The sequence below is a fragment of the Poecilia reticulata genome, chromosome 2, assembly GCF_904066995.2.
Source record: "Poecilia reticulata chromosome 2, P_reticulata-male-v2, whole genome shotgun sequence".
In the NCBI taxonomy this organism is placed as follows: domain Eukaryota; kingdom Metazoa; phylum Chordata; class Actinopteri; order Cyprinodontiformes; family Poeciliidae; genus Poecilia; species Poecilia reticulata.
In genome coordinates, this window is record NC_088831.1 from 21,210,248 (window position 1) to 21,234,367 (window position 24,120).

The window sequence follows — 24,120 nt, forward strand, 5'->3', positions numbered from 1 at the left end:
TAATTATGGGAATAAACCAGTAATCTGTAGATGACTAGGATATAATTTTCAAACAAGTTTTGCAGGTGCTATTGGGAATTATCAAGTGGGAAAACTATGAAGTCCATCCATCCATCCATCCATTTTCTAATACCTTTGTCCCTTTGTGGGGTCGGGAGGTGCTGGTGCCTATCTCTAGCTAACGTTCCGGGCGAGAGGCGCGGTCACCCTGGACAGGTCGCCAGTCTGTCGCAAAACTATGAAATCACATGGTGACATTAAAAGTAACAACCCCAAACTCCTCCACTGTAAGAATTAGAAAAACCCCCATGAAATTTTATCTTAAATCTCCAAATTATTAGAATAGTTTCTCTGAAAAACCTTCGTCTGGAACGTATCCACACCACAGAGCAGCTGAAGGGTTAAGCTTCATCTGATTGAAATCAAAACCGCAACAAGTAAGGTTTGTTATATGCCCAAAACTTCAAAAGAACATCTCCTGAATTTGTAACTGCAGGCCAACTGGTTTACGCTTGGACAGGCTGTGCGTTTGGAGACGGTTCTCCTGATGCCCTGTGGTTATTTGGGCCACTCATTACGTCAAGCGCTTCTGCACATCCTCCTCTGACTTTTGACATCAACATGGCATTTTCTTCCTCAAGATTTCTGGTCACCGACTGTTTATTTCTTTTCAAACAATTCTCTGTCAAGCCAAAAGGTGGCTTTGCATAAAACTCCAGGATGTTGACCGTCACATGTTGGATTCAACTAAAAATCCCCCAATTTCCCCTCTTTGCTGCTATTTGTCTCCAACACGTCACAATCCCACGTGATTTTGATACCTTAATAAGTAAATTGCACAGTTGTACGATGACTGTAATTGTTAATTTGAGCAACTTCCAACTCGGTATTGTAGTTTGTTTTACTGCATCTCCCCCCCCACAATATGCAGCGGGCTAAGATGAACTTGGAAAATAGGCAACAAAAACGTAGCAGAAAAGAACAAGTTGACATAAATAAAAGATTTTCTGAGTTATGATTTTATAAGTTAGTCAAGAAATATAAGGATTCAAAGAGTTATTCTAATAGGAAGATATGAGGATGTTTTATGAACTGCTTTTTAAGCTAACCGGTTTGCATTCAGATATGTAGCACTCTAGAAAAAAGTAGCACAGTGTTTTGTTTGCAAATGTCCAGACCACATATTTTTTTAAAAAACAAACAAACAAAAAACCTTAAGGCTTTAAATAATGGCTCTTTCTGTTACTACCGGATAATTCCCTGGATTTGGGTCAGTCTTTTATTCAATCGGTGCTTAACAAACCTGCGTCTGTTCACCGACTGACCTCCTGTTAGTTGTGATTCGGCTCATACCGTAACGTTCAGCCACAAAGGAGCTGACGGTTAGACGAGTCATTCGATAACTGCGCCTATTTCAACTATATGGCCCCTTTCTTTCTCTTTCTGTAGCTTTTCATACCAACAAAAAGCTTGTTTACTGCGTAGGTTTTTACTGGTGTGTGGAAATACCCTTCAGTTTATAGGGTACTTCCGAACCATTGCAGTGGTTTGTCTTCAATTTTCTCTGATTGTATCAGATGCTCGCGGATGTGCTCGAGACTGAAGAGACAAGAGGTGGCTGACAAAAAAAAAAGTAGGACTGATAAACATGAAAATTCAGCAAAAAGTGACATTTTAGACTGCAAATTGCATTTTAGTAATTTTACTAAAAGTTAAAAAGAAAAATCTGGCGGTATTCAGAGGTAGTAAATCAGTTTTCCTTTCTAAATATTTCAGCTTTACCTGACCAGATTTCTTATAACTTGGAGTGCATCGATATCATTTTTTAAAAACTACGACGGTTCCTTTGAAGCTTCAACTGTGAAGTGTGAAGTAGCAGAAAAGAGCCGAGCAATGGAGTGGATTTTATTGTATTTATTTTTACATTTGTGTCAAAAACGAAACACCAGGGGGTCCTGGAAGTTCATCACCATATGTTCGTCACGCCACAGTGGAGCCTGATCTCACTGCTTGACTTAAAGTAGCAATACAAGCTAATAAGAGAGTTGACACCATTTTTATTCTGAAATAATAAGAGATCACCCCACTACATATTTCTTTCTACGCGTTTCTATTTATTGTTGATAAATAGTAAACCATTTATCAATAAATAAACTTATTTACTTAAAATTTCTGCTGGGTGTAACTCACCTGGCAGAAACAAGTTGATGGTCATTTAATGCTTGTTTTAATCCTAAATGGTTGACCCCAAAACGAAACAAAATTATTGTATTCTCCAGGCTTTTGAGAACTTTCTTCTGGCTCGTCGAATAAAATGAACTCTGCAGCAGGTATAGTTATGTGGATTGCCTCACTGTCCGGTAAATCCTCATTATAAGACAAGATTTTTTTTCTTTTTTTTTACCGAGTTAATATAGATTATATCTTAAATATACATATATTTTTTCGAGATGCCTGGACTGTTCCAGCCTATTTAGGGCAGGAATAAATATATAAATATGACCTTGTGACTGCAATCAAACCAAACTTAGCGGAACATCTACCGTTCATTAGCAGCGAATTCCTACTCAGGGGAGCAGATCAAAAGTAGGAACTTTTTTTCACTGAATATGGAACTGCAAAATGGTCACACCCTTCTGGGTTAAAGCAGTGGATTTGCTGATTTGGTGGATTTGGTTGGATGTAGCGGTCCCATTGACACTGCCCTATGCCTGTTAGGAGATAGAACTCAAATAACAAATAAAAATGGTAAAGTGGAGGGGCCAATGGTTCCCTGGCCCCCCTGTTCCGGCGAAGCTGTGCAGAGCACTTCCAGTTCAGACTTGTGGGAATAATACATTTAGTGCCCACAGATTCTATTTTTTTTCCATAGCACATGCTCACTGCATGTTATTATAACCCCTAGCAACAGTTGCCATACTGCTGACAATGATGTCATCAGCATGACTTCAAATGATGTCTGTGTCATGAGGCCCTTCTAAGGATGACTTTGTGATGTCATAGAGTCCATGATATCACCAACTGATCAGTTAATTCTCTGGTCAGTGGACACAAATCGGTTAACAAGTCAGTCAACACAAAATTCATTGGGACATTTTAGATCAGCTCAGTAAAGATGAATGACGAAAGGTCGCAGAGTGAAATGGATGTGAGACCTAAGGTCTCTTTTTGGAAAAGAGTGAAAATGGCATTCTCCAACAAAGTCCATCCTTTAAGAAGCCCGGATCACAAAACGAAGAACTTTCTAAGCGAACTTCTTTGGCAAGTGATTGAAAAAGCTGCAGACGGACCAACTCTGCATCTTGTCAGAGAAACCTTGCAGGAAGGACATAGCAAAGTTTTGATGTTACTTTTGAGGAAAACTGGAGAATTAAACGTGGATGTTCTCTCAGAGGTATCAGAAGAACTAAGTGAAAGGATTTTCCAGAGTATCGCGAGAGATGCATTCCCCTTTGCTTCTGGACTGAAATTAATTGCACTACTTCATGACCCAAAAGGACACAAAGTTATTGTGGAAAAATTCAAACACCACCTGGAGAATCCTGTTCCTCCAAGGAAAATGTTTGAATCTACAAAAAGACAAATCAGAAAGACTCTTTTTCCTAGTGAGGACTTGTACGCCGATGAAAACTGCCTGAGTGAGGATTATACTCAGGCAGCCATGGACCCTGAACAATTTTTGAGGGACGCAAACAGGATGGGTTTCAAACGTGGAACCGAAGAGGAAAGAAGAGATATGGTAGAACAAATTCTTTGGAGATTGATTTATAAGTCCAGTCATAAATCTAGATGTCCCACTTACAAAATGAAGCACATCGTACAAGTCCAGAGAAACCTTGCTCCAAAACTCTGGGAAGAAGTAAAAGACATAGATTTTGTCTTTTTTGACACGATGGAAAGAAAACTCTGCCAAGACATTTTTCAACTTCTCTGTGGCAATGATTGTGTAGTTGGAGAAAAGCTGTTTAAGATGATAAAAAGTGACCACCCAATAGTTATGTATAAGCTTATACAGTGTTTCAGAAGGACCCTGGCACATCCAAGGAAAATTCATCTTCGAAAATACCATCTAAGAAAGGTATGGAAGTGCATTGAACATGCTTTCTGTTGTGGAGATTATTCTGACGTTCAGAGGCAAGAATCCTCCAACAGTGGACCAAACGTTGAGCTTCCTCTGACCGCTGAGTCAGGTCCGGCCTCTGAGTCAGAATTGACCTCTGATTCAGGACTGGGCTCTGAGCTTCGCCCAGACTCTGAGTCAGGAACGTCCTCTGAGTCAGGAACGTCCTCTGAGTCAGAATGGACCTCTGAGTCAGAATGGACCTCTGAGTCAGAACCGTCCACTGACTCGGGACTGGGCTCTGAGCCTCGCCCAGACTCTGAGTCAGGAACGTCCTCTGAGTCAGGAACGTCCTCTAGGTCAGGACCCGCCTCTGAGTCAGCACCGCCCTCTGAGTCAGGACCTGCCCCTGGGTCAGGACCCGCCCCTGGGTCAGGACCCGCCCCTGGGTCAGGACCCGTCCCTGGGTCAGGACCGTCCTCTGAGTCAGGACCTGCCTCTGAGTCAGGACCTGCCTCTGAGTCAGGACCTGCCCCTGAGTCAGGACCTGCTCCTGGGTCAGGACCTGCCCCTGAGTCAGGACCTGCTCCTGGGTCAGGACCTGCTCCTGGGTCAGGACCTGCCCCTGGGTCAGGACAGCCCTCTGAGTCAGAACCTGCCCCTGGGTCAGGACAGCCCTCTGGGTCAGGACCTGCCCCTGGGTCAGGACCTGCCTCTGGGTCAGGACCGGCCCCTGGGTCAGGACCGGCCCCTGGGTCAGGACCCGTCCCTGGGTCAGGACCCGTCCCTGGGTCAGGACCTGTACCTGGGTCAGGACCGGCCCCTGGGTCAGGAATGTCCTCTGAGTCAGGAATGTCCTCTGAGTCAGGACCTGCCCCTGGGTCAGGACAGCCCTCTGAGTCAGGACCTGCCCCTGGGTCAGGACCGGCCCCTGGGTCAGGACCGGCCCCTGGGTCAGGACCGGCCCCTGGGTCAGGACCGGCCCCTGGGTCAGGACCTGCCCCTGGGTCAGGACCTGCCCCTGGGTCAGGACCGCCCTCTGAGTCAGGATCTGGCCTGTGAGTCAGGACCTGCCCCTCTGTCAGGACCTGCCCCTGGGTCAGAACCTGCCTCTGAGTTAGGAACGGCCTCCAAGTTTGAATCGACCTCTGGGTCAGAACAGTCCACTATCAACTTTGCTAGCAAAGCAAGATAACTAAAAAACTTGTGCCCTGTATCGATAGTGATAGCATTCTTCAGCTTGTGCAATACGAGGCACATCGCCCGTCCAAAACCGATCATCTTCATAATGGATATATGTCTTCTAATTTCCTTTGCTGCATAATGTACATTGCATTTATTCCAGCATTAGGTAAATGTGTCTTGAAGGAGAATAGCACTTAAATAAAAGACCAACAAGGATATTAATTTAGAATTAAAAATAACTCACCCTTCAGGGTGAGTTATTTTTAATAACTCACTATGAGTTATTAAAGAAGAACTATGAAGAACTATGAGGGGCCGTTAAGGACAAAATTAATGTTTTGTCTCTCACACACTACGGAAGACTCAACGCACACTCAAAATATACTCAAATTCCGCATACACACTACTAAAATGTCACACACGCCCACAAATTTACTCCCACACGCGTACACAAAATCCTAAAATTGCACATAGACACCACTAACATCCATCCATCCATTTTCTTGACACCCTTGTTCCTTAGTGGGGTCGGGAGGGTTGCTGGTGCCTATCTCCAGCTAACGTTCCGGGCGAGAGGCGGGGTACACCATGGACAGGTCGCCAGTCTGTCGCAGGGCAACACAGAGACATACAGGACAAACAACCATGCGCGCGCACACACACACACACACACACACCAAGGGGCAATGTAGACAGACCAATTAACCTGACAGTCATGTTTTTGGACTGTGGGAGGAAACCGGAGTACCCGGAGAACATGCACAGGGGGAACATGCAAACTCCATGCAGAAAGACCGGGGCCGGGAATCGAACCCAGAACCTTCTTGCTGCAAGGCAACAGCTCTACCAACTGCGCCACTGTGCAGCCCACACCAATAACATGTCACACACAAATTTTATCTTTGTCGCACACATACACTGTACTAACATCTCACACACAAAATACTACAATTGCACACATGCACTACTAAAACATCACACACGCAAACAATTTATTTTGTCTTAGTCACAAGACTAAGATTGCACATATAAACTAATAAAAAATACTCATTATTTTGTATGTGAGAAACTCGGTTTTGTATGTGTGAGGGACATTTTTTGTATGTGAGAGAGGGACTCAAGTTTTGTATGTGAGAGGTGTCACGGCAGAGGCGGGGCATAATTTGGAGATCAGATCATGCATGCGTTATACCACAGTGAAGTTAGCTTCAAGTTAGATATTGGAGCTCCACAGTGTAAGCGTCGTTTAGCTCAAGGTTAATCCGCTTTATAAACGCTAATTTCGGCCAGCCGTTCTCTACCGCTCCCTCTTCAAGGGCTCGTTGGTTCACTTAGGGCTATACTCCGGCTTTAGAGCCGAAGTAAGCGGCCTTATAACTGGAGTTACAACCGGAGTAAGCGGCCTTATAGCCGGAGTGAGCGGCGTTAGAACCGGCGTTATAGAGCCGGAGTGAGCGCCCTTAGAACCAGCGTTATAGCCGGCGTTAGAACCGGAGTGAGCGGCGTTAGAGCCGGAGTAAGCGGCCTTAGAATAAGCCCTAGGTGAACCTCCAAGCGCTTGAGGAGGGAGCGCTAGAGAACGGCTGGCCGAAATTAGCGTTCATAAATCGGATTAACCTAGAGCTAAACGCCGCTTACACTGTGGAGCTCCAATATCTAACTTGAAGCTAACGTCACTAACGTCAAATTTTTCACTTCATGAGACACAAATTTGATTTCAATTTTTTAAAAAGTTTTTTTTAAGCATAACTCAGTAGGCTTTCAATTCAATTTTTGCTTTTGTTTTTTGTTTCTTTTTTCTGCAGTACCACGTTAAAGTTTGATGCAGCTCTGCTTTCCTGAATGGACCATCTTCATCTCCACTGCAGCAAACAGGCTGCTCTTTTTATATAGATAACAGTACACTAAAACGTTGCATTGTGCCCTTCTTTATATTTTTAATAGTGTAATTCTGTAAAGACAAAATATGTCTGGTGGTCCAGCTCTGATTTACATATCTTGCTAAATTGTGGGTTTGAATATTGCAATACTTTCCTATAACAAAGTAGACCTGCAGAAAGAAATTACTAATAAAATATCTTACATATGCATAGTTGTATGTTCTATATATACATTTCCCTTAGCTTTGATTGTATATCTCACAATTTTGTAATTTATCATTGTTTATTAAACTCTGAAAGCTGTGTGGCTTTCTTAATATTCTGTCCTAAAATGCGTTTAGATGTGCCCTTTTTTTGAGCACCTGCCCCTTTAGTGTTCTCTGCAAGGCCCTGGCCTGCTGTTAAGAAACAGAATCTCCTGCTGAAAGAAAGCTCTCTGTCAGAGAGAGCGTACTGTGCGCCTTATAGTCAGAGACAGCAATATTACACAGTAGAAGGAGACGGAGAACTGGGTTAAGAAAAAAAAGTAAATAAATAAAGATGGATTAGCAGTGGGGCTGCACAGTGGTGTAGTTTGCAGCACTGTTACCTTGGAGCAAGAAGCTCCTGGGTTCAATTCCTGGCTCAGGGTCTTTCTGCATGGAGTTTGCATGTTCTCCCTGTGCATGCGTGGGTTCTCTCCAGGTAGCCCGGCTTCCTCCCACAGTCCAAAAAAGTGGTCTCTCAAAATTCTCTCTAGATGTGTTTGTGCATGGTTGTTTTTCCTGTGTGTCTCTGTGTTGCCCTGCGACAGACTGGTGACCTGTCCAGGGTGACCCTGCCTCTCGCCAAAAACATTCGCTGGAGATAGGCACCAGCAACCCTCCTGACCCCAATGAGGGACAAGGGTGTTAGAAAATGGATGGATGGATTAGCAGTATTCAGGGCAACAATAGCTGTGGGTTGGAAACTGTTTTTAGGCCCTGATCAGCTTAAATATGAATTAATTGTATCAGTTCTGTTCATTTTAGAGGATTACCAACTCATTGTGTTAACCACTGAATAAATATTCTGACTTTAAAATTTGGCTTCTTTAATGTTGTTTCAAGGTACAACATTAAAGAACGTCAAAATTTGGCACAAATGCAGCTTATGATAATAAGCAAATTATTTGTTTAGTTTCTACTGCAAATATCTTAATAGACTTTGGTAAAGACAAAACTAATTTACATGTAACTTTTTAGCAAGATATAAGAGCTTGTTTCAGTAAATAATTCCTGAAAATATATTAAACTCTTTAGTTTCACTGGCAGATTTTTCACCTGTAACGACATTTTTCCCACGTTGTAAGTAAAATAATCTGCCAATGCAACTAGTGCATTTTTTAACCAATATTAAGGAATTACTGACTTAAAACAAACTCTTCTATCTTGCTGAAAAGTTGCATGTAAGTTAGTACACTTGAAATAAGATAAAACTAAGATTTTTGCACTAGAACCTAAACAAAAATACTTGGTAAGATTTTGTGTTTTTGCAGTGCAGAGTGAGATGTTGATGCTGCAATAAAAGACTGATTCATTTCGATGCTTTTTACACGTCTTCACCAGGTGTGCTGACAAATCCGTCTGTACAAGCATTCAGTTTTTCAAAATAAGAGAAGAAACTAAGATGAATCAAAACCCCACAGTGCCTGGACGCAGGATGCCAGACGACAGGGAGGCCTTTTCAAAAAAACAAACTGTGCTTTTTCTCTTCTTTTTATGCAGATGGAGTCATCATGAGTCGTCCTGCTGGAGAAACAGTGCAAATCTCCTGCTCCTTCAGATCCGGCTCCTCGCTTTTACTTGAATGTTAAAAACAGAAACTTACCAGTAATCTAAATACGGAGCCAGTACAAAAGCAGTGTTTTTGTTTTGTGTTTTTTCTGTACAGGATTAAAACCGTTTCTCATTTCCTCTTGGCGTAAAGGTGCGTTGGGTTTTTGGGATCGCATTGTCCGTTTTCAGTCTGATTACTCAGCTGTTTGATTGAAAATCGCCAGCTGGAAATGACCTGGGAGCCAAAAATCACACCTATGCCGCCAACCGTCAGGCTTCCGACTCTTCCCCTCCTCCCTGACGTCGCTCTCCTCTGATTGGCTGCTGCTGAGCACCAGGAACTGTCCGTCAGGCACGGGCAGGTTAACACTTGAGGCGGCGATCTGCAACTTTTACACACGCGGCCGGGCAGCCATATTGGATATGGGACTCAAAGACTTCTGCCCAAGTGGGAATTTTGACTTCGGATAATATTAATGTTGTATTTCCAATTAGAAACTCACAAATTTTCACTACCGAGTATAAATGCACCATAACAAAACTAAGCCTTTTATCCAAGCAAGAATAATTTTATTTTTCAAAATAATTTCAGTTTCACAGATTGTTTGCAGTTAGTTTCTTGAGAAAATTGCTTGAGAAGTAAAAAAAAGGAAAAAAAAAAGAAAAAAAAAAAGAAAACAGATTATAAACCTTCAACACTTTTTACCACCATGTTTTACGTCAAACAACCATCTTGGAGTTTTACTTGGGGCTGCTTGAAGACCTCCAAGTTTCCAAATCTGACTCCATAAATTATTCTTCTTGGTGAAGAGTGTGGGCATTCTTGCATCAAAGTGCAAATTGACCGCACCACGCCTTCAAACTAAACTTAGTCAAATCTAAGGCTTTGTCAACACAAAACCATGTTTGTACAAAGCAGTTTTTCTGTTGAGCAACAAGCAAAAGTTCCTGAATAACATACCATCAGTTTTACAAAGTTGTTCATCAATACAAAACCTCTGAAAGTGACACGCAAGGTCATATTTACAAATATGAAATGTTTACATTTTTGAATGAGAGCGTTTGCTGCCATTTTCTCGGCTGAACAACATCCCCGTTACACCCTGCAAATCGACATTGATAGAGGCTACAGCATTCTATCCATGCAAACTTTAAGGAGGGTCAACAGTTCCTATTTGCAACTTTCACTGCATGTTCGCAATTAAACTCGGAGCTCCCTGAGCAGGAAGTCGGAACTCTGACTTCAAGTGATGTTCCTTTAATATAAAACAGCCAACAACTCTGCAACAAAATAGCAAAAACTAAGGATTTATCAATCAAAACATACTTTTTTTTTATCTTTCCAATCTGCTCCCTACCGTTTTATAATGAGGCAATGTGGAGTGCTGGCACAGAGCATCATAACCGTGTCTGGCATTGCCTTAAGGTGGCTTGTTTGGCTGCTCTTACAACACCAAGTTAAATTTTCAGGTTTTATTTAAACCTGGTAAATCTGGTTTTACTCAAACCTGGTCAACTACAGAACCTGTGCTTTTCCTGGTTTTGTAGTTGATCATCCAGGTGGACAGACACACTCAGCAGCCTCAGCTAATGCAACTTCTTGTAGTAACATGGAAGCTGCGTGGTTGAGGACTCGGCAACAAACCCGACAACAGTAAAGTTACTCACTTTAAAAAAAAAGAAGAAAATCCAAATTGTCTCGTTATTTTGCTATAAGTCATTTAAACGTATCACATTCTCTCTACCCGCCAACCGATACAAACTAGTTCAAAAGATCAGAAAGTGTGCCTGTGGTTCCATTTGAGCTCTAATGAGTAATATCTGAAATTGCAGACTAAGGCACCGGAAAGCGGGGGCCTCCTCGTGTCCCGACCCCGACGTCTAATCTGCCGTGCCGCTGTTTGTCACCCTGAATGCCACAAGAGAGCCGGAATAATTTAGACCACCGACAACAAAAGGAGTACAAAGGGAAGGAGCGAGAGTGAGCCTGTGTGTGTTGGGTGGGGCAGGGAGGGAAGAAGTGTGTCTGGCTTGCCGTCCTTCAACAATGCAGCTGCCACCCAATCTGTCCCCCTGTGACGGCAGTATTGTTCTCTTGGGCCGGAGCAGCATGCACAGACGGAGGTGGCGGTGGGGGGAGGCGGGCTTTAGACCTGATCACCCCCCGTCACCCTCCCCCCCACAAAAAAACAACAAAAAAAACACACACACACATAAATACATGCAAAACACTGCTGGTGATGCAGCAGACACACCAGCATCAGCTGCAGATAGGATCTTTGAGGAGTCAGCAAAAATGAAAACTTGAAAAAAAATCCTGTGACTGTGAACGTGTTGACTAACGTAACCAAGAAAACAAACAATTCTTATGGTTCCTCAATTTAAAAATCCTAGAAATTAATATATATATATATATATATATATATATATATATATATATTTTTTTTTTACCTTAAATTATGTAAAGACGATGTTTTGATTCATATTTTGCCAAAGCTCTAAAGGAGGAGCATTTGGTGAGCGCCTTTTGTTGGAAAACAATCAACTATTAATCTTGATAGAGGAAATTCGATAGTATAAACCTATTTATACAAGCAGAGAACAAAATCAAACTCAAATTAGGAACTTTTCATATTTAATAGGGTTCTCGTTTTCATAACAGACCAATAAAGTCAACCTTTCTGTGCTGAACTATCAACGTCCGACAGATAAATAAAAAAATCTAGTAGAACCGTGTCGCATTGCATTATATTAATGGATTTGAGTCAAACTTTTTACGGGTTTTTATTAGTCGGACATAATTAACTTGTAGAACCTTCAAAGATTCTGATTAGAAAAATTCTTGCTCAGTCATAACCATAAGAAAATTTCTGTAATGATAATGATACCTGGTAATCTCTTTCTTATTAAGGAATTTCAATTTATAAAAAAAAAATGTATTTATTGATTTATTGTTTTTCTTAGCCTTGATTGGTTGAAGCAGTGGAATGTAGAGCCACACTAACGAGCTAATTATTATTAGTATGTTGCTGTTTTTATTGACTTGCTGGGATATGAATTAAGATCTGAAATAAAATATTACATCACAAATGTATCATCACCTTCCTAAAATAATAGTCTAATAATTATTATTATAACATCATTACTCCGGCTCAAAAGTAGTGGTGATTTATTTTATTTTACCAAAATCACTTTTAGGCTGTTATTTTAGGAAAGTGACGATACAGAAAACGTAGCTTTTCTGACCAAATTCTCTCTAAGTTTCTCCGCAGTGAGCAGATGCTGCAGCCTCCTCCCTGCCTGCGCTGCCGATGCCCTGCATGCTGCTTCGTGTCTGCGATGGTCCGGGGTTAGGCCTCCCTGGGGGGGTTTGCGGGGTGGATGAGCTCCCCTGAGATCAGACCCTGACCGCTCCCTCAGGGCCCAGCGCCGCCCGGCTGCCATTTGCCGGCTAAACCCGGCCGTGAGCCGGTTCGCCACGTCAGCGGCCGGCTGGATGGAGGGGCCAGGGGGGCAAAAGAGAGGGGGTATATGGGCTGGGGGGGAACAGATGCCTACTGAAGCCACAAGGGACCTCCCTAAAACCATCCTCCTCCTTCTCCTTTTCTACCCACCTTTGCCTCTTTCCCGCAACTGGTGGTGCGCAGATTCATCTTCCATGATACATATCACCACTGTCTGTCTGTTCTGTTGCCTCTGAGGTGGAGGCAGGGAATGGGGGACCGGGGGGGCATTAGGGGTAAATCCTGATTTTTCTTCACTATGTTTTACTGACTGATTTTGCCTCTGCTCTTCTAACTCAAACCACGATCACAGATGTCAAATAAAATATGTGTGAATCACTGATCATCACTACTTCAAAGTTCTCCTTGTTTAAAATAAGTTTTACAAAATGTTTTGGTTATATTGTCACCTTCCTAATATAACATCCTCAAAAGTGATCCCCCCCCCCCTGCAGGCCATCTGATTAAGGCAATAAATAAACAAATTCCCTAAGTAATCAGATTTAGGCTAAAAAAACAAACACTTTTGGCAAAAAAAAAATTCTAAAAGTTCTAAATCATCTGATTTAAGAGCAGTTGGGAATCACTTTAGGCAACAACAACAACAACAAAAAGACTTGGTCCATTATTTTAGGAAGATGACAATATTTAACTCTTTGAAGTATCTTGAATTAATTTTGAGTTACAACATTAAATAAATTACCTTCTGGGATCAATAAAGTAGAATCTGATAGCAGAGAAAAACTAATTTCAGATTTAGAGCAGAAACTGATTTCCTCCCAAACAAAGCCTGAGCAAGTGCAGTAAAACTATCAAAAAGAAATAAAATACACAGGTAAATACAACTCTCAACAATTTCAAGGACTTGAATTATAGAAAACCTGTCACACATCTAGTAAACGCCGTGTTGCACTAAATATAGAAACACATTTGTGACACGCAGTGGAAGGTACCTATAATATAGGGAGGCTTCAGTTTGTGCATCGATAAAAATGCTGCAACCTGCAACAAATCACGCAAAAACGTGAGCTAAATCAAGGCAAAAGAAAAATGGAAAAACAAACTTACCACTCAAATTCAAAACCAAACCGGAGAAAAGTTCTGTCACGAAACGCAACCTTTGGGCAGTTCAGGAGCAAGGCTGACAGTCTAAAGATGGGGATTTCCCAGTATTGTTGGTGGCAAAATAAGCCCAGTATGCAAAGTTATTGGCAATTTCCCCTTTAAAAAAAAAAAAAAAAAAAAAGAAAAGTGCAACGGGATCCACCTGAGAAAATGAAGCCGAGATCAACCTTTTATATTCTCCTTTTTGATCAGGAAACTCAGTGCAAAATGTCCCGAAGCTGCAGGTTTATCAATGTGACTGACAACAGATGGAGTGTAACTCGTCTACCATCCCCTCCCTGCACTGAGGCTACTCCGTCTCCCCAAACCAAGGCAGCTTATCTGACAACTAGCTAACATCTCTCACTCCCTGACTTGAGCAAAGCTTCCTCTCAACACTCTCCAAACATCCCCCATCCATCTACCAATAAAAAGAGACCACTAAGATATGGTAAAATAGCTCCACCCCTTTGTTGCCCTCCCCTATTTTAACCTCACAAACACACACACACACCATGTCTTTCATTACATGGACTTTGCATTGACTACCATTCATTTCTACAGCCCATTGCATTAAATAAAACCATTACCAGTACAGGCTTAACCTTAAAACTCAATTGAAACCTTAGTCCTAAACCTAACCCTTAACCCGAAAAAAGCACTTCTTGTATTTCCAACACATACAGTGTAGTATTTGTTGGAAAAATGGGTCTTACATGGTGAAAAACACACACACACACACACACACACACACACACACACACACACACACACACACACACACACACACACACACACACACACACACACACACACACACACAGCAGCCCGTCCGCCGGCTCAAGCCGTGAATGGACTGTGTGAGTTTGACAATGGTGGGGAGGAGGGTGCAATGGAGAGCCCTCAGCGGGCAGCTGCACAGAGACTCACCATATTTAGAGGCATCAAAGACGCATGTACACAGCAGAGAGCATGAGTTAAAAAACAAAACAAAATACGGAGGACCCAGTTCAGAGCTCTGTGGAACACCTGGCCCAGTGGGGACGGCTGCTGCCTCCAACCCCTTTGTCTGTGGTACGGGGTCGATTCAGATAACGGCACAAATTAGACTAAAGGTGGTGTTTGATTCCAAACTGGATGCTAGGAGTTTGCGTTCAATGGAAGGAAATGGTGAAAGTGCTGAAACTACTGAGGCATAAATAAAAAAAGTTTAGTTATTTATGCACAAAATGTGTACAGCTTGATAAAGAAAAAGACAATATTCTATACATACATAAATACAAGTCAGATTGGCCTAAAGTGTAAACCATATCTTTATTTTCTATGTTCCCAGTACATCAATGCTATCCAACGTTGATTTTTGCTTTGGTTGCAGTATTCAGCTTCACCACTAGATGTCAGAATATTCTCCACATTGCACCTTTAATCTGTAAAGTTAGACTAGTTTCAATATCTGACTATATTTGCGCTCGGTGACATATCAGTTTCTGTCAACAATGAAAAAAAATAACACTAAAAATATTTTTTGAAATTAATGAAGAAGACAATTTTTATGAAATAATCTTTTTAGATAATTGTATGCTAACGAAACTTTTTTCCCCTGTAATTTTAGCAAGCACAGCTAACCTAAAAAAGAAATAACTTTAATTTAACGTGAGTAGGGAAAAACAAGTTATTCTTTTTCACATTTTATGTTGGTTCCAGCTGACCATTTTTCTGCATCATCAGTCTCATGTAATATTGAATTTAAGATGTATTTTTTGTTTTCTTAAAGCTGCAGTGTGTAAAACATCTTTTTACGTATTTGATAAGACTGACACCTTGTGAGCAGCACATACACGATGGTGACAGACAACGCTATGACCCGCCTCCTGTTCCCAGTTAGAACTGGGAGAAGTAAGAGGAGCTCACTTTTTAATTTCTTTTTTTTCATGATTATCTGTCTCATATCACACTGTCACAACACAGTGACTGGTAAAAAATTATGTAAATATATATATATATACTTTATTTTTGATAAAAGTTTCATACTACAAACATTCCCTAACATCTTCTACATGCAGAGCAAACAGCCAAGCTGAAATCACAGGAGTTCTTGTCTTACTTCCCCGTCGGTGACTTTTTTTTTTTCTTCTTCTAATTCAGATTTGGCAAATTATATTTACAGTTTTGCCTGCAGTGTAAAACTCTGACTCAGCCAGCAGGTCTGGGCCGGCTCGCTCCGTCTGGTCCTCCTTTTGTGGTGACCTGATCTCTTTGCAGACTGTGGCCTGCAGGTAAAGAGCTTACAGACATGCCCTTTTAAGTCATTAATACGTTTTACAGAAAACAGTTTTAACTACAGCAATCATGATCATTTTTAACCTTAAACTCTACATGTTTCTTTTATTGCGTCCCAGTTGTTTTACTCATTTCGCTTTGAGCTGCTTCACCTCTTTCACTTTAACAAAATGATCACACGAACACCAACGACACCTACAAGCTGCTCAACATTTTTCATTTCCCCTTTGACATTTTCCTTCCTCAGTTTTCCTCTGTCATTGTCCCTGCGTTCTAAAACAAAACCGCAGCTTCACTCGGAGTATTGTTGTGGAGCAATTTTCAGCTCTAAAATAGCAGCCAGGTGTTTCCCGCCTGGGAAGCCCAGGTTATGCAAATCAGTCAGTCACATGTAGCTCCAGGTTGCACACAGGAGTGTTTATATTACTTATTTATTTTTCCTTGTGGCGGACCACTCAAAAGTTTTCACGGTGAATGCCAGAAGGTTTACTATGCAAATCTGTTTAACTGCATCAAGTGGCTAGACCTGCTTCTGCCTTAACAAACACAGCTGCAGCACGGCGATGCATTGGGTATAACTGATAGGAGAAAAAGGTGCAAATTTATAGATGTTTGTTAAATTTACACATTTATTTCTGCATATGATGTTTAGGCATTCATTGGTCCTAGATTTGGGTTTTATATAAATTTTATTTGCTTGGTATTTAAATGAACACTGCAGAAATGCTCCGTTCTCTGTCAGAAAAAAACAGTCAGAGCCAGGAGGAGGGCCTGAGAGCTGTCAGTCATGCTCGTGTACGCGCTGCTAAATGTGCTAACCGCAACGAAACAATTTATTGTTAAAGAAAAGCTGTTTATCCACTGTCATCGGTGGCTATGCTAGCTAGCCTGAGCTGAACCAGCTGTAATTTAGCAGAAAGAAAGAGGAAGCTTGCGTACATGAGGATGATTGACAGCACTAAGACCCTCCTCCTAGCTCCGATTGGTTGTTTCTGACGGATGTATTTGTCAGATGATGGGGAGAAGGCAGAGGAGCTCATTTTTCCCTCCCATAAATTATCCGTCTTGTACTGTCACAACATAGTGAAAGTTTTAAGAAATATGTAAAAACAAAACATATTTTTTCTATAAAAGCTACATACTGCGGCTTTAATAAACTTTAACTCAGTAAAACTTCTTTACTTTCCAGGCCACGGTGGTTCAGTACTTTATTTTTTTGTGACGGGAATTGTTTTGGTCCAGAGAATTTGTTTTTCTCCAAAGAAAAGTCCAGCAACTCTCTGGCACTTTCTCTTTCATTGACTTCAAGCCATTATTTTCCAAATAATGGAAAAATCTGAGGTGTTCTGAAGCCAGCTAGTGGAGTTTGGTGCACACATAAAACCAAAAGAGAAAATCAACAACAAACTAAACCGTTTCTCTAAATTCACGTCTTTCTCACATCATTTCCCAATCAGGGTGATTTCCTGTGGAGCCTCACATCCACCACCACCACCCCCAGCTCTTCTCTGACTCGGACTCCCTAATTGGGGCTCAGCTGACAGGTTTTCCCCTTGGGGAGTGGGAGACATGTGGACCATCTGCTTGTAGTCGCAGGATGAACAGGTGTCCCGCTCTCAGACGCCTGCCTGCACCTTACCAGGCCAGCGCAGAGCTAGCTGCTGTTTACGCTGGATGAATAAGAGCAAACATGGCGGCAAGGCAGATGGAAAAAAAACTACCTAGTATTGTTTTTCTGCGTCACCTAAACTCCGTTGTTCGTCTATGTCGGCGCCAGATAGATTTGAAAAATATTTAGCTTATTTATACATAAAACCTTTAAACTGTGTCTGTAATGATGTCGAACCTCATGTAGGAAATTCAAGTTTTAACGTTTTACTAGATTCAATGGTTCCGAATGGAAATATTCTCCAACAGGCCATTTCCAGGTGAACGTGTGTAACTATGAAGTTTGTTTTTAACAAAATAACAATCCGAACTTCTTTACACGTACTTCTTTTTATGGCTTTTTTATTTTGTGTCTTTGTCGTTTTTAACCCAGAAAATAAATTTCTTTTAGCCCCGTCCAAAATTTTGATCAAATAAAAAGTTTACCGTCAAGCGTGTTCAGCATATAGAACATTATCTCAAACAAATTTTCAAGCCCGCTGGCTTGCCGTCTCTTCGCATTTTCCCTCCTGGCCACAGGAGTCTTTAAGATTTATGGCGATGTTATCTTGTGAGGAAGAGCTTTGATATTCCTCTCGCCTACAAATTGGATTTGCATTCCCAGAGCTGTTTCAACATTCCAGCCGATGTTTACATACATTACAACCACAAACTTTTTAGGGTTGTACGTGTTGGACAAACACAAAGTAGAGCATAACTCTGAAATGGAAGGAAAAGTAATGAATTGGTTTAATCTTTTCTTAGAAGAAAAAATCAGAAAGGCGTGTTTGAGCCCCTCTGTCTGTTGCTGCAATTTCTCCATTAGCATCTCTAGACCTCAATTTTGTGGTTCGACACAGATTGCCAAAGAGATTTAGGTCTGGACTTTGACTGGGCCATTCTTGGATATAAATATACCCTGCTACAAATGACTCCACTGTATCTCATGCTGTATGATTAGGATAATTATCGTGCTGTGAGCTGAATTTCTGGCCTGGTCCCAAGTCGACAGGTTTTTTTCCAGGTTTCTCCTGCAGAGTTTTTGGATTTCACCATGTTACTGGGAGGCAGTGAATTCTGGGTGTTTTTCAGTGTTTTTCTTCCAGGCTCTTGCATGTGGGCTGGAAACTCAAATTTGTTTCTCATCTGACCACAACAACTTCTGCTGCATTTGCTAAGTCCTCTACAGCTTGTGGCAAATCTAGAGACTTTCTTTGTACAAATTGTTGAGCATAAATCTAATAGCAGTTCTGTTGGTAGTTTTTTTTTCAACATATACTGTTTGAATACCTTTGGTCTTTTGGTTTCCTTTCAGATTGATGCTCTCCCTGCAGGTCTGTTGTATAGGACTCTCTTTGCCAATAGCGTTGCGTCATACTATTGCGACGACAAACGTGACCCAATCATTGGACTGTGTTGTGTGATGCGAGTGTCTGCACTCGAACGGTGCAGCACCACTGTCCTGTGGATCTACAGCTGAACGGTGCGGTACAGTACAGGTGCAGAAAAAAAATCAGATTCTATAGAGAGTCGCATTTCCAAATTCTGAATTGGTTCAAAAATTTATTTTAAAATGCGTTCAAGTTGTACGTCTTTACTGCTCCAATTTGCGAGGGAACTACATATCGCATTGCGCGTCCACTTGGCCACCATATTTATCTTGAATAATTCTTTGATTTTTTTTATTTTTTTATTGCTAAGCTGACCTTATATTAATAGCTTAAGTTAAAGAATTAGATGCACAATCTTATTTTTGTTTAATGTACAAGATCAAGTTCATAAAGTTGGTGTAAATAAATCCTCTTTGTTCACACAGTCACATCGTTTGAATCGAATCTCTGGACCTTTTGAATAGAAACATCGATCTCCGAAATAAAAACTGTTTCTGAAACGAATCGCTAAGCCATCCTATCTTTGCGTTACGGGTCGGTCGTTTGGCATCTTACAACGAAAGCAGACAAATCATGTATCAAACCACAGTGACCTGCGCCTCAGTTCATAAGAGGCTAAGAACAAACACCTGATGATAAAATGAACCCTCAGTGAATCCATAAAGGAAACGTCAGGAGATGCAGCAGGCCTTCTTTCAGCCCACTGGATAAACACGGAGCCGATCAGCAGGGATTAGACCGGCCCCTTAACAAGGCCTGAGGGCTGGACACGGGGAGACCAAGAGGCAGTCCAGCTGGTGTCAGCCTCACACACACACGTCACAAAACACTATACTAACAGCCTCTACACATGCTCCTACCTATGAAGAGGGAAACTAAACCAACCAGACCACAGGAGGGTGTGTGTGTGTGTGTGTGTGTGTGTGTGTGTGTGTGTGTGTGTGTGTGTGTGTGTGTGTAGAGGGGGATGGAACGGGGTCACTTAGGACTTTGAAGGGACAAAAGTTTGGCTTTAGGGCCGGTGGCCTTGGGGTCACTTAAGGAGGCAGCATGAAAACATACAAACACACGCACACACACGCACACACACCACCTGCTGTTTCTTACAGGCTTGTGTTTGGTGTAATGGAGATGGAGTGCTTCAGCGTCTACACAAAGAAAGACACATTGCTGGGATTTACCACATAACTCAGACCAATTAAACCTCCACGGCAACTCGCTAGGAAACCTTCAAAGTAAAAGAGCCGTTGTTATCTCGTCTTATTTATCAGGAGAGGAAATGGGAGAAAAAAAAAATCTCCAACTCAAGATCACAGAGAGAACTGTTCATGTTTTACAACATCAAACATTTAGTGTAAAATGTTATACTGGACGCAGAAATGTCCAAATGAAGGTGGCTGAAACATGCAAGAAGCAAAGCGTTGTTCTTTCAGAAATCTCTGCTCTTTGAGATGGTCAAACGAAGCTACCGACCTCACATTACTGCAAGTTTTTACATGTATTTAAATCCAAATTTAACAAATATCACCTGAAGTAGTAAAAAGAAGCAACTCACTCGAATGTGCACTCACTTGCCCTGAATTCTCTGTTCTGATTCTTTGTACCAGGAGTGTAAAACTCTGGAGTCCTGCAAGAACACGATGGCCTGGCAAGGAGACATTTGAACCTTCTGGGACAGATGTCCTGCAGGACAGACACAGTGAAAGGTTGCAGGACAGTGAAGATGCAGAAGAAGGAAGTTTGACCGTCGTGTTTAATGCTAAGGCTGAAGTTGCATATAGCTGATATTATTATTTTAAAATGTTGCCATCAGACAGGCACAAAGTGTGAGGTTTCATGCAAAAATGAAAAAAATAACAATACGAATGAATAACATAATTACAAAAAATTAAGGTTTTTTCCATATAAAATGTATTAAAAATACCTCAACAGATAGAAACTAACATCAGAACATTAAACAAGAATTGTCACCTTAACGTATCTGGTGCTTTTTTTTTTTTTTTTGGTTAAACATGTTTATTCTTGATTTTCTGAAGTTGCTCACAGAAGGTACTGTAGATTATCCAGAAATTGATGATACTTTATTATTACTTGACAAAAGTAAAATGCATTAGTAAAACTGCTCCTAAAAGTAATTTTTTTCTCAAAAGGTTACTCAAGTAAATGTAACAATTGGTTACTACTCAACTCTCCGTTCATAACTTAATCTGATTTCTGAATTTACTTCCGGTTCAGGCGGATTTGATAACTTGCTCTACAAGACATTCCGAGTCGTCCTGTTTGAGAGAAAAGTGACGCAGGCGATCGGCACTGATGAGTTATAAATACTCAGACCTGGCGCCGCGGCAACGCGCGAGGCCAATGCGTAGGCTCAGCACATCAACTGTAAATATTTTAATACACACAAGCAGCAAAACAAGATGGTAGGCGACGGTGAGCTGAAACTCTCTGAACTACAGGAACCCAAGGAGTGCAATGGTGAAACGTATCACATTTTCCAAAAACTTAATATTAAGAAAATTAAATTAATCGATAAAATTTATTTGTACTCTAGCTCCAATATTTAGTACATCCTGTCTAAGCTAATTTGTCTTGCGCCTCGTCCTATGTTTGGTAGCTACTTCATTTCCTTTCAGATTCCTCTAAATGCAACTAGGCACCAAATCAACCGGGTTAAGGTTTAAAAAGGCAGATATTTTCTAAATGCAGCAAGTTCCACACATAGAGTTAAGAAAGTAAAATCGTAATTACTTATTCTCTCAGCTGGGTTGATAACATCTCTTATCTGCATTATGCCCTCCAAGCGAGGAAAACCAGTTTTCAGCAGAACAATAATATACAATAAAACTAAGTAAAATCTTTTTTTTTTGTCATGAAGAGACTTCGATGTCTCTTTATAGTTATGGAAAGTAATAAAATCTGGTTTTTGTCATTTTATTGCTAGATTTTCTCTATTTTACATATAATACATCAGCCTCACACACACTTAAGCTCACAGCTTTCTTATTAAGTCATGATAGATCGTCACCCCCCTCCCCTCCCTGCAGGCCTGGCCTATTGTACACAGAGTGCATATGTGTCTCCAGTGTACTTCAGCACAGATCCACGTTTACGTATATGCTTGTGCATCCTTCTGCGTGCATGTGTGTGTGCATGCGAGGTCATGTGTCTGCCTATCTGCAGGTGTGTGAAAGTGTGTGTGTGTGTCATCGGGGCGAGTGCCAGGTCAGGGGGTCAGAGGGGAACAATGGCATGGAGCAGCTCCCAGCTGCCAGGCCAAACGTCATTCAGCCCCTTCGACCCCCCTGCCTTTTCTTTAGGAGTGTGCCATGGTGCTGCTCCTAGTGATCACTGACACACACACACGCACGCACGCACGTACGCACGCATGCACGCACACATACATCCCAGCCTGACCAGCAGCTTGCTAAAAAAAAAAAAAAGAGGTAAAAGGGCACATGGGGACATGTGCAGAGCATGCACCGAGTCAAAAGGAGAAACAGGCTGAATTCATGCCTGAGAGCAAATCAAATATATTAAAAAATTCACTTTATGATACTGCAAGGACTAAAAAGCTAACAAATTCAGGAGTGAAGACATCATTTTTTGAGTTGTTCACCCACGTACCCGCAGCACTTCTCCTTTTCTCTTCTTTTTCCCCGCATTATATTGTTGCTGTGTATCTTGGGTAATGGGAAAATAAAATAAATTGATAAAAAAGAAAGAAAAATAAATAAATCGCAAGGGAATAATAAATTCATAATGGCCATAAACAACAAAGATCTTGTTTACTAGCACCCAGACAACCCTGAGAATGTGCGTGCTCATCTGAGCTTAGAAATGAAAGTGCATGCCTGGTTCAGTGAGTCAGAAATCCTCCTTCACAGAAATGTGGCCTGTGTGAAATACAGGCCCATTCAAGCAAAAAAAAAAAATTAAAAATAAATAAATAAAAATTTTAAAATAGTTCATTTATTCAACTCAGTTCACTAGTTGCACAGGCGGAAAGTCGCATTCTGTTAATTTTTTGCTTACAGCTAATAAAAACCATCTGATTTAAAATGCAAATATGACATCAGCCCAATACAATAAAATAATAATAAAACATTTTGATGCAGAAATGTGGCTTTAGCAAACAGCATGTTTAATACTTAATATGAGTTATTTTCAAAATGTACACATATTATTTTTATTGAACATGACAGGCAGTTGTAGACGATGTAGAAAAAGGGACCCATGACTCTTATTAAGGGATTTGTTTTCAACCCTCAGGTGGAAGCAGTAAGCTGCTTGTCTTCAAGCAGATAGTTATTAATTACTGGTTATTCACCAGTGAATCAGTTTATTATGGCGTTATTCTAAAGAGAAGAAAATGTCAACAGGCTCTTTTATGCACAGAAAGTAGTACTTGAAAGCTGTTTGTTTGTATTTGAGCTTTTATCATTCACAATCATAAAAGCTCAAATACAGTTATTGTTATGGTTAATGCCGCTCTATCAATGTTTAAAACCGTTTTGCACAGAACGGAACCAGCCGCTGTCATAAAAGCAGTGAGATTACGTTGTGCACTTCAGATTATAACACACTGAGATTATTGTGACTTTTCTGTGTTTAGTAGCATTTATTTCCCACTGAAGATGGTTTTCGGCTCTGACTGCGACAGGAGAGGAAACTGTTCCCCTGTTTGGAAAACTTAAAAGACACTTTATCTGAGCGCTTTCCGAGTTGGATAAACCTGGAAGTAACGGGTCACCACCTACCTTTACATGGCACCACAGGCGTCTTGACTTAATCCTCCATCATTTATTACAGTTCTCCTCCATGACTGCATGGGCTGCAGTGACAAAAGTCAGCTGTCTCTTCTGCAATGTCACATATGAAATACGGCGCGCTCTGACAGAACCGGAAGTGTTCCTCCCACCGATCCTGCTGTAATGTCTCCATCTAGCGGCCGTAATCTGTAAGACACGTCTGATATACATTATTATGTTGCATTTCTATTTTTACTTTCTCTGAAACAGCTCCAAATTAACCTCGTTAGCAGTGTTAGCACTAAGAGAATGATTCATTTTGTTCATTTATCTTACAATTTGGTTCCACGCATCAAAATAGTAGCGTGGGATATACTCAAGAAGTTTTGGAAAATGTTCATCAAAGTGTGGATTTTTTTCTGTGGTTCCATGACACGATCAACTTTTAGATAAAACTCCGGTTTTCCCAAGTAAATGTCACTTTTATGAAATCTGCCGTATTTTTTTCCATAAGGTTTGAACA

The 24,120-nt window shown here is 41.2% G+C and overlaps 1 protein-coding gene and 1 long non-coding RNA gene across 3 annotated transcripts in view; one reads left to right on the top strand and one right to left on the bottom strand.

Annotated features, from left to right (window-relative positions):
* The window catches only part of LOC103478280 (putative ribonuclease ZC3H12C), a 32,034-nt gene extending 7,914 nt beyond the window's left edge, over positions 1 to 24,120 (bottom strand). Inside the window, exon 1 of one of the 2 annotated variants that reach the window (XM_008432012.3) lies at positions 23,607 to 24,120. The gene's annotated coding sequence lies outside the window, so the exon portion shown is untranslated. Of the gene's footprint in view, positions 1 to 13,492; positions 15,463 to 23,606 lie in introns of those variants that run through there. The other variant, XM_008432020.2, reaches the window with a different exon arrangement.
* LOC145549061 (uncharacterized) lies at positions 1,610 to 11,127 on the top strand. The gene is made up of 2 exons (XR_014084987.1): positions 1,610 to 4,078; positions 8,871 to 11,127. It is a non-coding gene; the product is annotated as an uncharacterized LOC145549061 (long non-coding RNA).